Raw genomic sequence first — 14,355 nt, 5'->3', positions numbered from 1 at the left:
GAAACTGAAAGGGGACAGGTTTAGAACAAATGCTAGGAAGTTCTTTTTTACCCAGAGGGTGGTGGACACATGGAACGCGCTTCCAGAGGATGTGATAGGCCAGAGCACATTACAGGGGTTCAAGGAAGGTTTGGATAGGTTCCTAAAGGATAAGGTGATCGAGGGGTACAGATAGAACTAGTGGTAGGTTATAGATAGAACTAGAGGTAGGTTACAGAAATAGTCAGAAACCACTTCACAGGTTACAGACCTGATGGGCTGCCGCGGGAGCGGACCACTGGGCGCGATGGAGCTCTAGTCTGACCCAGTGGAGGCAACGTCTTATGTTCTTATGTTCTTATCCCCCTCTCAAGAAACTCTGAAAGGGGAGGTGGTCTGGCCATCATTCTCCGTGACCACTTTCACTTCAAAATCCTAGATTCCAAATCAACTAATAACCTGGAAATCCTCACCTGCAAAATCTCCAAAACTGACTACATTGATAACCTTATCATCACACTATTCTACATACCCCCTAATAAATGGAATCTAGCAAAAGAAGACTACTACGAATTCCTTCTCACGAACTCGGCAACCGGCACTCACAACCTCTTAGCAGGAGACATTAATCTACACCTTGAGCAAGAAGAGAACCCCAATGTTGCAGACCTATTCTCCTTCCTCACATCACTAGGCTTCATCAAGCCCCCCCAAACCACAATACACATTAAAGGTCACCAACTTGACCTGATCACTTTCCTTTCCAACACCCCCACTACTCCTAACATAAGTCTCACTGAACAAAATTGGTCTAACACCCCTTGGTCCGACCACCTCCTGTGTCAGTTCGAAGTAGCCTGGCTCAAAAAACAACCAGACAGGAAACCCATGCCCAACTATACAAAGACAATGATCTGGACAAGAGAAAAAATTAATCCAGCAGATTTCTAACTCCAACCCTGACCCCAACTTCTACCTAGACTGGAAAAACTTCAGCGACCAAGTCCTAAACACCATCGCACCCCTAAGACTTCGCAAGAAAACCCCTCGGCCCTCAAACAGCTGTTTTGACGCAGATCTCTTAGCCATAAAACGCGAAGTACGGAAACTTGAAAGAACATGGCGTAAATCAGGGACTGACAACGATAGACTCAACTGGTGACTGAAAGTCAACGAATACAAAAGATTGATCAACGAAAAACACAGTAAACATTACTCCCAATTAATCAATTCCCCTTCTCTAAATAGTAAAGCACTCTTTAGAATAGTCAACTCCCTCCTAGACACAGATTCACACAAATGCTCCAGCTCCGACCTCCCGCCCCCCGCTACAATCCTAGCAGTCCATTTTGCCAACAAAATTCACACCTTAAAATCGTCTCTTATAGCTCCCAGCCCTGAGCCAATATTCAACCTTCCTGCAGCAGACACAATAGGTTCAATTACAGACATGACCTGGAGCTCCTTCGAGAGCCCAGACTGGAACCTCTTTCTCAATCTCTACTCAAACTACGCTAACTCCAACTGCCTATTAGACAATTGCCCACCCACCATCATGAAATCCGCTCCCCCCTCATTCAAAGCCGACCTCTTCAATTGGGTCTCACTATGCCTGTCCACAGGTCACTTCTCGACTGAACTTAGTCACATTCTTGTATCCCCCGCCTTAAAAACAACAAGGAACCTATCTCCTCCACCGCCAACTACAGACCCATCGTCAACATCCCACTCTTTCAAAAACTCATGGAAGGCCTTATTAACCATGACCTCATGAACTACCTAGAAAAGTTCCACATCCTTCACGACTCCCAATCTGGCTTCCGCACAAACCACAGCACAGAAACTGTCTTAGCAGCTCTGACCAATTACCTCCTTCACCTGTTCTCACTGGGCAAAAGCGCCCTAGTACTCCAATTCGACCTAAGCAGCGCCTTCGATCTGGTCGACCACAATATCCTGCTTAACTGCCTTGACTCCATCGGCATTACCGGCCAAGTACTAAACTGGTTCTCAAGCTTCCTAACTAACCGTACTTACCAGGTCCACAGCAACGGAACCTTCTCCCATCACTGGCGCAACCCCTGCGGAGTCCCACAAGGCTCCCCTCTATCTCCCTCCCTTTTCAACATTTACTTGGCCCCCCTGGCACGGACACTTGCTGACTTAAACCTAAAATCATTCATATACGCAGATGACATTTCCATTATCATTCCCCTAACTTCACTCACACAACAGACGGAACAACTCACCTCCTCCGTCCTCACCAAGTTAGAACTATGGACCTCACAATTCAAATTAAAATTGAACACCAAAAAAACCAAAATTTTCCTGGCAAGTCCTAACCATAAACTTACAAACACTTCCCTGAAATTGAACGGCCTAGACTATCCTATCAACCCCACCATAAAAATCCTTGGAGTCCTCCTAGACAGATGCTTGACCTTCGAAGATCATACCAGTGCCCAGGTCAAAAAATGTTTCTGCTCCCTCTGGAAACTTCGCACCATTAAACGCCACTTCGACCACCTCTCCTTCCGTCTTCTGGTCGAATCACTAATCTTAAGTATACTGGACTATTGTAACATCATATACCTGGGATTCTATAAAAACACCATCAAACGTTTAAGAATAGTTCAAAATGCTGCCGTCCGCCTCATCTTCGGCCTCAAAAAATATGACCACGTTAGCCCCTATTACACTAAACTCCACTGGCTGCCGGTAGAGGCAAGGATCATCTTCAAATTCGCTTGCCTCTGCTTCAAAACCCTAGCAGGCTCTTCTCCAATCTACCTATCTGAGCACCTTGAAATTGCAGGCCCCTCTCGTACATGAAACACCTACCTGTTTTCCTTTCCTTCCCTGAAAGGCTGCCTCTACAAGAAATTCCTCGACAGATCCCTAGCATTCCAAGCGGGCAAATGGAACAAATGCCTCACTGTACTCATCTCCAATTCCCCCCCCTACCAAATGTTTAGGAAGTCAATCAAAACCTACCTTTTTGATAAATTCCTCTAACTTCTCCCCCCCTCTTCCTTGCCTCCTCCTCGGACCTTGACTTACCTCAGACTCTCGACTCCTCCAATCTTGTCAGCCACCAAATGGTTAAACAAAATGGATCACCCTATCCAACTAATCACCCCTTCTTCGTTACCTCCCATACCAAATGCCTCTGCTCTGCCTTATCGAACACCGCAGTATGTATCACCGCTGTATGTAACACTACTGTATGAACTCCGCTATATATATGTAACTTACAGCAAATGTAACTTCTCTGCAATTTGTAACCTAGCTGTAAAATAACTTCACCGTAAATGTAGTGTCACTGAAAATGTAAATGTTGCTATGCCAAAAAAAAAAAAAGTAACTTCACTGTAAATGTACAGTCTCTTCATCTGTTAACCGCATAGAACTTCCATGGTAATGCGGTATACAAAAATAAAGTTATTATTATTATTATTATTGGATCACATGGTATCTACAGTCCATGTTACTCCTTTCGCGAGACTTCATCTCAGAACAGCTCAGTGATCTCAAGCTTTCGATCCATTCTCACAGAAAATTAGTCACCTCATCGTTTCGTCAATCTCTTCAGTGGTGGATGAATTCCTCAAATCTTTCCAAAGGGCTGCTGTTTCAAATGGTTCCACATCAGAAAGTTCTGACCACAGACTCATCCAAGTATGCTTGAGGAGCTCACCTGGACGGTCTTTGCAACAAGGTCACTGGTCTACTCAGGAACAGAAGCTCCACATAAACTTGGAACGTGGATCGATTTGCAATGCTCTCAAGGCTTTTCAAAACAGTATATCCAATCAAGTTCTTCTAGTACGCACAGACAATCAAGTTGCAATGTATTATATAGACAAGCAAGGAGGTATGGGTTCTCTGACTGTCAAGAGGCTGAGAAGATTTGGAACTGGGCAATTGCTTGAAACATTTCTAAAAGCCAGTGGCATACCTAGCATATGTGACACCTGGGTCCCATCATTTTTTGACACCCCCAGCCCCCATCTATACAGAAAACATGATTTTTAGTAACAAGCCACACGTCACACATGAGTACCTAGGAAAAGGCAGCATCTTACATACTGCAGTGAGCAGTACAACATCAATACACCCATTGTAAAACTAAACAAGCCAGACTAGTACAGATCAATCCTGCAGTCAAGCCTAACAAAAAAACATGTCTTTCGAACACACAGAACACAGAAAACACCTTCACCTAGTATGGAATATGTAATCACAAACTAACCCCTCCCTCTTTTGCAAAACTGTAGTGTAGATTTTAGCCACAGTGGTAACAGCTGTGACGCTCATAGAATTCTGAGCATTAGAGCTGCTACCACCACGGCTGGCGAAAAAAAACGCTCCACAGTTTTGTAAAAGGGGGGATAAAATAGAAATACATAGACAAAGGTTAAATTGAACCAGTAAGAAGCTGGACTCTGCATACAATGCAACACCACAGAAACAGTGACACATGTCTCCTAAAGCAATAAATAAATAGAAAATTTTTTTTCTACCTTTGTCTTCTGTGATTTCTGCTTTCCTCATCTTCTTGTAACTTTCTTCCTTCCATCCACTGTCTGACGTCTCTCTTCCCCTATATGGCATCTTCTCTCCTTCTTTGCCCCTTTCAGAAACTGTATGCCTCCCCCTTCCATCGCTCCTTTCACCCCCATTGGTCTGGCATCTCTCTTCTCTCCTTCCCTCTCCCCTTCCCTTTTTTTCCCTCATTTTCCTTTTCAATATATTTTCTGCATCTGTCTAGATTATGTTCTTACTACCCTCTCATCAATGTCCTTTTTCACTGTCTACCTAAAGCTTGCCACCTCTTTCCCTCACCCCTTCCAGTATCTAACTCTATCCTCGTCCCTCAATCCAGCATGTGCCCTTTTTTCTTTCTCCTCCCCACTTACTTCCAGCGTCTGCTCCCCCTCTCCCTCACACTTCCATTCAGTGGCTGTCTCTCTCTCTACCCCTTCTATCTACTGTTCACCTTCTGTCTCGCCCCTTCCAGTCACTGCCCTCTCTGCCCTTTCCATCCAATGTCTGCTTTCTCTCTTTTCCATACAACATCTTCCTTTTTTCTATGCTCCTTTCATAACTATCCTGAGCACCTTCTCTCCTTTGTACATGATTGATTTCAGCTCTGCCACCTCTCCATTTTTTTCTCTCTGTCACCAACCCATCCCCTATGCTCTGGCATCTCTCTCTTCTCCTTTCTTTCCTTCGCACCCCACAGTCCTGGTATCTGCCCTTCCCTGATTGTCTGGCATTTCTCTCCTTTCCTTCCATCTTTCCCTCCCGCTCCATGCTCTGAGATCTCCCCCTTCCTTTTCCCTTAGTCTGGCATACCTTCCTCCTTCCCTCCAAGCCCTGGCATCTCCTTTCATTCCCTCTCTCAGCTTCCTTCTCCCTCCAGCTGGGTACAGCAACACTCTCCCCTGCAGCTCTGGACTTCCCCACACCTGCTCCCCCAAAATTGCCATGCTTCGGTTCCTCTTCTTTCTTCCTCCCTCCCCCCAACACGGGACCCTGCGGCACCATCATCTCTTAGTCCCTCTAACTCCGGCCCTGCAGCTCCGGACTTCCCCACACCTGCTCCCCCCCCCCCCCCGATCGCTGTTATTTTAAACGTTATGGCAGCCGCGGCGCTGTATCCATCAGAAGAGACTTCTAACCTTGGCCTGCTCCGGAACTCTTCCTGCAGCCACTGCCCGCCTAGGCGGGAACAGGAAGTTGCTGTTGCAGGAAGAGTTCCAGGGCAAGCTGAGGTTAGAAGTCTCCTTCGATAGATACAGCGCCGCGGCTGCCATAATATTTAAAATAATAGTGATCGGGGGGGAGCAGGTGTGGGGAAGTCCGGAGCTGCAGGGCCGGCGTTAGAGGCAGTGAGAAAAGCCGGCTGTGCACCCCCCCAAGGCGTGCACCTGGGGCGGACCACCGCCCCCCCTTGGTACACCACTGCTAAAAGCTGTCTGTTCAAGGAACGCAAAATATTCTTGTTGACAAACTCGGCAGATTTCTTTGGCCACACGAGTGGACGCTCAACTCCAAGGTCTTACGTCAGATATTCTCTCTTTGGGGGACTCCTCAGATAGACCTATTTGCATCCTCCCTCAGTCACAAACTGCCTCAGTTCTATTCCAGACAGTTCTCTCCTCATTGCCTAGAGGCAGTTGCCTTTCTCCTGGATTGGATGGACAAATTCCTTTATGCTTTTCTATCAATTCCTCTCATTCTCAAGCAAGAAGTGGCCACCCATGATCCTTATAGCCCCTCGGTGGCCTAGACAACTGTGGATCTCCCTTCTACTTCAGCTCAATGTGAAAGATCCAATACCCTTCAGATCTTTCCATCTCTTATTCAGAATCAATGGTCTCTTTTATATCCTGATCTACAGTCATTGCACCTGACAGCTTGGTACCTTACGGGATGACCTCAGCGGACGCTCTTCTTTCTGATCCTGTCAGAGTCATTTTAGATGCATCCTGAAAACCTTCTACACAGTAGTGCTGCCAAAAGAAATGGACAGTGTTGGACTACCTTCTCCACTTTTCCAATTCGGGTCTTAAAACCACTTCAGTCAGAGTTCACCTTATTGCTATCAGTGCTTTTCATGTTCTGGTCAATAATAAATCTTTGACTGCTCATCCTCTTGTTTCCAGATTTATGAAAGGACTTTTCAATATCAAACCACCTCTCAAATTGCCTCCAGTGGTTTGGGATCTTAACGTTGTTCTTACCAGACTTGTAAAACCTCCATTTGAGTCAATATCTTCTACTCATCCTAAATATCTTACTTGGAAAGTGGTATTTTTAATCTCCATTAATTCTGCACATCAAGTAAGTGAGCTTCAAGCATTGGTGTTGGATCCACTGTTTACAGTTTTCCACCATGATAAGGTAGTTCTCCACACCCATTCAAAATTCTTGCTGAAAATAGTCATGGAATTTCATCTAAATCAATCAATTGTGATTCCAGTTTTCTTTCCAAAACCTCATTCTCATCCTGGAGAAACAACTCTTCATACCTTAGACTGTAAATGTGCCTTGGCGTATTACTTACAAAGGACTAAGCCACACAGAACATCTCCTCAACTGTTTATCTCCTTTGATCCTAACAGGTTGGGCTGACCTGTAACCAAGAGAACTATTTCTACATGGCTAGCAGCCTGTATTTCCTTCTGCTATGTTCAGGCTGGGCTACAGCTTGGGGGTTGTGTGACAGCATATAAAGTCTGAGCTGTGGCAGCCTCAATTGCATTAAATTCCACTCCCATAGATGAAATCTGCAAAGCAGCTACTTGGGTCCTCAGTTCACACGTTCACATCTCACTACTATCTGGAATCTTATTCCAGATGGGATGGTCACTTCAGCCAAGCAGTATTACAAAATTTATTCTCTTTATGGCCAACTATCCCTCCATCACAAGTATATTTAAAATGTGATTAATCCCTAATCAACAACAATAAATAAGACTGCTGCACTATCTCAGATTTTTACTGCAGAAGGTCACAGAAATGTGTGAGCAATGGAACCCTTTACATCTGTCTTAGTGGGGGAGAGTACAAATGGTTAAGATGATGATTTTGCCTGTGGTTTGCTACCAAATGGGTATGTTGCCAGTGTTTTTTCAGGGGTCTTTTTATAAAAAAAAATTAATAGTATACTTACCAAATTTATTTGGCTGGGTAAAGCAGCTCGAATTGCTTTAGTATCTTTACAAAACCAATTGCAGAGGGTGGGGTAAATTTCCCAAACTTTATAGGTACCATCAAGCTTATATAATGCGCCAAGGTATGTATTGGATTCTCCACGAGCTTATGGAAAATCTTCCGGATTGGCTGTACTTAAAGTGGCAAATTATGTCCCCAGTACAATTGTTTCATGTGCTGAGTATCAAGTTACAGATCAGTAAATTCCTTTTTAAGTTGCTTCCTAATATTTACCGAATAGTATATTATTTGCCCCCTCATGGTAGCATTGAAAGCATCCCACAAGGTTTCTAAAGAGATTTCCTCTGAGGCATTGATTTGAAAATAATCATTAATTTTTAATTGAAATTCCTCAATAAAGTTTGAATCTGCAAGCAATGTATTATTGAATCTCCAAACAGGTCTATTTGAATCTTGTTCCTCAAATTTTAATTCAATCCAAACTCCAGCATGATCTGATAAAACAATTGGGTCTCTGCCAGCTTTGGTTACCTGTTGAACTAATTGATCTGATACAAATGCATAATCTATTCTTGAAAATGATTTATGAACATGGGAGCAAAAAGAAAACTCCTGAGCATTATAATGGAGAATCTACCAGATATCTTTTAATCCACAGGATTGAACTAAAATTATCCAATCCCATAGATTTTAAAAGCTTACTGAGTTGTTTATCCAGCAATGGATCCATAACAGCATTGAAGTCCCCAGCTACCACTAGATTAGAAGCAGCCAGCGGCAGAAGTCCCTGTTGAAGAGTTTTTAAAAATTCTGCTTGATTTGAATTAGGGGCATAGATATTAAACAGCGTCAGAGCATGTTTCACCTGAACCCACCTTCCTGAAGGATCTGCAGAAATAAAATTCAATACAGCTGAACATTTCCTATGCACTAAAATAGCTACCCCCGCTTTCTTTCCCATAGCCGGTGCAAAGAAACACTGCTTGACCCACCGCCCTTCCAACTTCATTGATTCCCCAGCAGACAAATGAGTTTCTTGTATCATATATATATCTGCATCCTGCTTCTTTAAAAAATTGAGCGTTTTTTCCTCTTAACAGGATGATTGAGGCCATTGACATTTAAAGAAAACATTTTAAAATTCATTGCAAAATTTCAGATAAGAAGACCCATAATAGTATACCAAAAATCCTTTTTTACCCCCAAAACACCCTTTGCTCAATACACGTCCTAAACCCCTTAATAAAACTCCCATGTTCTCCCCCCAATTCCCTATCCCCAATATCACACGATTGCTTGAAGACACATTTAGACTAGCAGCCGGAACCCTCCCCCAGGCAATATAATTAATTACTTCCCCTTATAAAATTAAAATTAATCAACCTCTATAATATCGATCTATTCGTTATACCCAAAATATTTAATAGATGTCTGAATAAGTGAATAAATAATCCTAAATGATGAATAAATAAATAATGGATTATAACAATAAGATGCTTTATATTCCTTATACTTATGAAAATTCCTTAAATCAATGAAATTACTTAAACAAAAATAATTGATCCATACAACCATTGCACACTCTATATAATTTCCTAAATCTATCCAAAAACCCCCTCTCCTTCAGTTACAACAGTGAGATTAAATTAGCCCTTGAAACATATAACTAGGTTATTTAAAAATCAATAGCTTTACATCAATGAGATCTGAAACCTAAATTTTAAAGCAGATAATAAAAATGAAATAAAAGATAAAGTCTCCAACTGGGGCTCTGAAGGCAGCTCAGGGACTGGTAGCTTGTCAGTACTTAGAAGGAGCCACAACTATACTGACTGTGTCCTCTGTGCCTGAAGTCAGCTGCTCCTTGGTAACATTCTCTGCAGCATCTTGCGCCATTTCTGCTGACTGCCGTCACCTGCATTGAATATAAGGCCAATTGTGTTGTCGCTGGGGCTCCGGCCATATCCCATGATTCTGGCCCATTACCATCTACAGACTGCTACTGCAGGAGCCATGGTCAGAAGGGGCTGCGGGATCTAGGACTAAAGCAAAGGCCATGGGGGTCTCTTTTACCCCTGTCCTAGCAGCTTCTGAACTGGTTGCGTGGTATCTTTGAGCTCAGCTGCCTCCGTATCCTCTGGTGGCTTTGCCTGCTGCCGGGGAGGTGCACGTGGCCCACAAATGTTTTACACTGATATGTTATTTAAACTCTCAATTAGGCAATAAAGCTTGCAACCTTTAGTGCCTCTGGCTCTCTTGTGGCTCAGCTTGTCTTTTTCCCTCATTGACTGGTCTTTTCTATGTTCCTTTTTTGGGGTATCTTTCCATGAAATATATAGTTTGCTGGTAAAAGAATGGGGGTGGACGCCTTCTCTGTGATCAAGGCTGCCACTGTTGCCATTTGGGAGAGCCACCTATAGGCCCCCCACCCTTGCCTACTGGCTCCGCTCCATCACCCCCCTGCAGGCTCCCCCCGACTGGGGTCCATTGAAAAAACTGCCGGATGTGGCAGTGCTTAGGCATAGTGACTGCCCTTCAGTGGCACACCTCCAGGGCCCATTATCAACAGCAGCCTCCGAATCCTCAGACCGAGCCATGCACAATTCTCTTTGCGTTTCGCCGAGGATCCCCACAGGAGGCGGCGTCAAAGGGCACAGGAAACAAAGTCAGCGGCAGCAGAGGGCCAAACAAGTTGACTCCAAGATGTGCAGGTATCATAACGGAACGAAGGTGGGTGAAGGCCGTGCTGTCAACTCCACCCACTTCCCCCACCGTCACTAATCTCTTCTGACATCAAGTACAAATCTGCTTGCCGATTGATCTAATGGGCTGGAACTTCCTTTTAGAATTCTCTCCTATCAGAAGGTTTATTTGAATGAGGGGGAAAAAAACCAAACCCCTGCCCTCATGGTTTTATGACAGTTAAAAATCTGGAGACAGTTGAAACGTCCAATTCCATATATTAAAATAATTAGATCAAAAACATTAAAACTCATCTTTAATTCTCTAAAATCCAGAGAAAATCAATCAATCAATAAAGACTCAATTACAGCTGACAGGATTATCCATTCAGTTCATCAGTGTTTCTAGTTGTGACAAAAACTCCTTCAGCTTTTCAGGGTCTTCAAACTGATAGAATTTTTCTTTATAAGTAACCCTCATTAGAGCAGGATAGTAAAGTCCATATTTTGTCCCAATCTCCTTTAGATGTTGCCTCAATTGTAAAAATTGCTTGCAAAGATTCACTGTTGCACTCACAAAGTCTGGGACAAACATAATCTTTGAGTCCTTGTAAGTCAAATTTTTAGTCTCCTTTGCCACTCTTAAAATTTCCATAACATGCTGGAAATGTAATAGGCGAAATATTATTGGTCTAGGTCTTGACTGACCATTAGGTCTCCTTCCTGGGATCCTATGTGCCCTCTCTATTTCTAATGGCACTTTTAAGTGAAGGGGGAGTATTTTTGATATGTTTTCTTCCAGAAAAGTTAATATATTCTTTCCCTCAACCCCTTCCTTTAATCCCAGTATTCTCACATTGTTTCTTCTTGCCCGATTTTCAAAATTTGTCATCCGTTTTTCCATTTCTTGAAGAACCTTATGATCTTTTCTACATTGCAGCTGCTCATTCTCCACTTTCTCCATTCATGTTTCTATCTGATCAATTCTGGTGTGCACCATTTCCATTTTTTGTCCCAGGTTTGTCACTTCTTCCTTCATTGCTGCCAGTTGTTCTGTGTTGTCTTTCAACACTAATATAATGTTTCTCAGCTCCTCAATTAGCTCTATCAAGTCCAAAGCATCCACAGGCAGGGGAGTCTTGGTAGGAGTGGGTGGATCTTCTTTTAATCTTTTTGCCTTCCCACCTGTTTTTGAAGCTGTTTCAGGTTTGGATTGCTTATTAGATGCCATTTTTGATAAAATTTCAGATTTTCTGCTTCAAAGAAGATAAATTTTAAAGCTCCTTCTTTTGCCAGGGCATTCCTTGTACTGCGTTGCTGATGACATCATCAGTGATGCGGCAGAGGAACACCCGGGCAGGAGAAAGCCACGAAGCAGCTTGTCTAGATTGCTGCCAACGTTGATGTTTGTTGCAAAGTATTTCGGTCTCGCTGTTGGCGGAGGAGAGATGGAAGGGTCAGGGGGTGCGCGCAGCAGGGGGTGGGAGGGAGGGATAGAAGCTGCAAGAGTTCTGTTGCACAAGGGATGGGAGGGAGAGATAGAAACTAGAGAATGACACGGGGAAAAAATCTGTCCCTGTCACTGCCCCTTCCCCGGCCCACCGGCCCCTACACCGCCCCGTCACCGCCATTCCCTTCACTGCCCCATCACCGTCATTGCCATCCCCTTCATCACCCCGTCACCATCACTGCCATCCCATTCACCGCCCCGTCACCATCCCCGCAGCATCCATATAAGCCTTAATACTGCAATATTTAGCTTATTCCTTTCTTATAAATCAAAGTTCTGGCTGCTGAACCAGAGAAAGAGATGTTCAGCTGGCAGGGCTTTGTTTATAAATTTTTATCAACACAACTAATATACTACTTTATCCTAAAGCAAAAAAATAAATAAATAAATAGAATTTTTTTTTCTACCTTTGTTGTCTGGTTTCTGTTTTCCACATCTTCTCATTCAATTCCTTCCATCCACTGTGTGTCTTCTCTCAGCATCTTCCATTTGCTCTGTTACTGTGCCTCTCCCTTCACCCCCCTCCCCCCCATTGGTCTAGCACCCATCTTCTTCCCTCCGCTCCCCCATAGTCTGGCATCTGTCTTCTTCCCTTCCAGCGTCTTCTCCCCACTCTGTCTTCCACATTTCCCTTCAGGGTCTGTTCCCCTCTACCCTCTTTCAGTGTCTGTTCTATTTCTTTCTACCACCACCCTTCCCTCCCTCCCTTCACCATCTGTTCCTTTCTACCACCCTTCAGCTCCTCTCGCGTGGCTTATCTATCTATCTCCCTACTTAGTCCACTTATGATAGCTGATCTTGGATTCCCTTGCGATTAGCTCAACCGGACACTGGAGCAAAGAAAGACCCCCCCCCCCCCCCCCGAGAACCCAGGGCAGGCAAGCAAGCAGAAAGTGTGGGGATGCAGCCTACCTTACCCGAGTTTCCAGGGAGCAGGGAGGGATGCAACAATTCCTCCCATACTACAATTCTGAGGAGGTTTTGATTTTTCTGTGAGGCAGGGCTGATCCTACCACTGAGCACATGGCCTCACATTTTGGCCCCATTTCCTTGCTCTTACTGATGAAAAGATCCTCAAAAGGTTTTTTTCTCCTGGCTGGTTAACCTTTTGAGGATCTTGTCAGTGTGGTTAATCATTTTCACTATTCTTACATTTTGGCCCCATTTCCTTGCTCTTACTGATGAAACCATGATGGGTGTGATGAGGATGTAGCCGAGGTCGGTCAAAAATTCACCGTTAGACAGTAGGAGAGTGATCCAGTTGAAAAGCATTGCCTTGAAGGAGGTGGGGGCTGAATTCATAATTATGGGTGGGCAGTTGTCTAGGCGGCACTAGGAACTGGCGTTTTTCCCCTAGCATCTGGTACTGTGATTTGGGTTATTCTTCCCAATGTGCGTCACTTTGCATTTGTCCACATTAAATTTCATCTGCCACTTGGACGCCCAGTTTTCCAATTTCCTAAGGTCTGCCTGTAATTTTTCCCCATCCGCATGCGTTTTAACCACTTTGAACAGTTTAGTGTCATCATTAATCACCTCACTCATATTTCCAATTTCCAGATCATTTATAAATAAGTTAAATAGCAACGGTCTCAGTACAGATCCCTGCAGCACTCCACTATTTTCTCTCCTTCATTAAGAAAATTTGCCATTTAACCCTTCTCTCTGTTTTCTATCTGATAACCAATTCCTAATAAACAACTGAACTTTGCCACCTATCCCATGACTCTTTAATTTTCTCAGAAGCCTGTCAAATGCTTTCTGAAATTCTAGATACACTACATCAACTGACTCACCTTTATCCATATGTTTATTCACACCTTCAAAGAAGTCAAGCAAATTGATGAGGCAAGATCGCTCTCAGCTGAACCCATGCTGACTCTGTCCCATTAAATCATGTTTGTCTATGTGTTCCCCAATTTTATTTTTTATAATTGTTTCTAACATTTATCCAGGCACTGAAGTCAGGCTTACCGTTCTGTAATTTCCTAGATCTCCCCTGGACCCCTTTTTAAAAATTGGTGTAACACTGGTCTCTCTCTAATCTTCAGGTACTACAGACGATTGTAGCGATAGGTTACAAATCACTAATAGCAGGTCAGCAATTTCATGTTTGAGTTCTTTTAGCATCCTGGGATATATACCATCTGGTCCAGGTGATTTATCACTTTTTAACTTGTTGATTTGGCTTAGTACATCTTACAGATTCACTGAGATTTCTTTCAGTTCTTTTGCATCATCACCCTTGAAAACCATTTCTGGTTCAGGTAGATCTCTTACATCTTCTTCCGCAGAGACCGAAGCAAAGAATTCATTCATTCTCTCCGCTATGGCCTTATCCTCCCTGAGCGCCCCTTTTGCTCCTTGATCATCCAACAGTCCTACGGATTCCCTCACAGGTTTTCTGCTTCTGATGTACTTAAAAAAAATTGTTGAGTTTTTGCCTCTTTTGCAAGTTTCTCTTCATATTCTTTCTTAGCTTTCTTTATCAATGCTTTGCAT

The 14,355-nt window shown here is 43.6% G+C and overlaps 1 protein-coding gene across 4 annotated transcripts in view; it reads left to right on the top strand.

Annotated features, from left to right (window-relative positions):
- PKNOX1 (PBX/knotted 1 homeobox 1) overlaps positions 1-14,355 on the top strand; it is a 388,408-nt gene that overhangs the window by 292,952 nt on the left and 81,101 nt on the right. The window lies entirely within an intron of this gene.

The sequence above is a fragment of the Geotrypetes seraphini genome, chromosome 4, assembly GCF_902459505.1.
Source record: "Geotrypetes seraphini chromosome 4, aGeoSer1.1, whole genome shotgun sequence".
Taxonomy (NCBI): Eukaryota; Metazoa; Chordata; class Amphibia; order Gymnophiona; family Dermophiidae; genus Geotrypetes; species Geotrypetes seraphini.
The sequence above is the reverse complement of the archived record's forward strand: the minus strand, read 5'-3'. Positions and strand labels throughout refer to the sequence as shown.